Genomic DNA, 1,088 nt, shown 5'->3' with positions numbered 1-1,088 from the left:
ACCGGTGTAGGACCGTCCTGTTGTAAGCTCAGGGTGTAAGTGATTTGCCTGCGGTGACATGGCTCATAAATGGCAGAAATAAGATGAAATCTTGGTTTCCCCGATACACGGACCTGGGGTCCGACTCTCGGATGGCGAGTGGATCTGCTGGTGTGTAGTGGAGGATGAACCTTACTCAAAGACAGGTCTGGCCTCCGGTACCCGGCTTCCGGGAGGTCTGCTCGAGAGGGGTAGGTCTGTGTGCCTGGGACAGGAGTGGACAAGTCTAACCTTGTGATTTAGGATGGGGGCTTTGGGCCATGCAGTATCAACCCAACATCTGGAGGAACAAACCATTAAAGGTATTCACCTGACCTCCAGGAGGGGTTGGGGGGACAAAGAGCAGCCAGGTGGGCTGTATGTGATTAAACTCCAATACAAACTCTAGACACCAAGGCTTGAGTGAATTTCCCTGGGCGGCAATGCTCCGTGTGTACACACCGTGACAGGAGGACACCTGCCAGCTCCATGGGGAGCAGCTCCTCACCTTCGGGCCCCCCACCCCACCCCCCGGAGTCTGCTCTACATGCCTCCTCCCTTGGCTGATTTCAGTCTGTATCCTTTCTCTGTGGTAATCTACAACTATGAGTATAACAGCTTCCCGTGAGTTCTGCGAATCCTTCTAGTCCCCCCCAAAGTTGTACCTGGTGTCAGAATTGAGGGAAGTCTTGTGGGAATTGTTCTAACTTTGTATTTGGCCCATAAACTCCTTCTTATACCTCATGATGATTATACACTTAAGAGAAACAGATCAAGTACTAAACATAATACAGGAAGTCCACCAGGGTTCATGGGTGAGAACAAATCATTCACTAAGGACTAGATCCGTCCAAATCCATGTACCTTGAAACAGTGGCCAGGGAAATGAGTGGAACAGAAAGGGAGAAGCAGTACACGCTACCCAGCATCATCCATTCTGGGCCAGGGCCCAGTCAAGAAAGCCTCCCCATGGCAATCACACGCATGTGAGAGCGTTGGGTGGATCAAGCGATTTAGGTCCAGAGTTCAAAGGACTGGAGACGTGGGGGAAACCCATCAGCTAACTCGCT

This window comes from Suricata suricatta, chromosome 7, assembly GCF_006229205.1.
Source record: "Suricata suricatta isolate VVHF042 chromosome 7, meerkat_22Aug2017_6uvM2_HiC, whole genome shotgun sequence".
Classification (NCBI taxonomy): Eukaryota; Metazoa; Chordata; class Mammalia; order Carnivora; family Herpestidae; genus Suricata; species Suricata suricatta.
The sequence above is the reverse complement of the archived record's forward strand: the minus strand, read 5'-3'. Positions refer to the sequence as shown.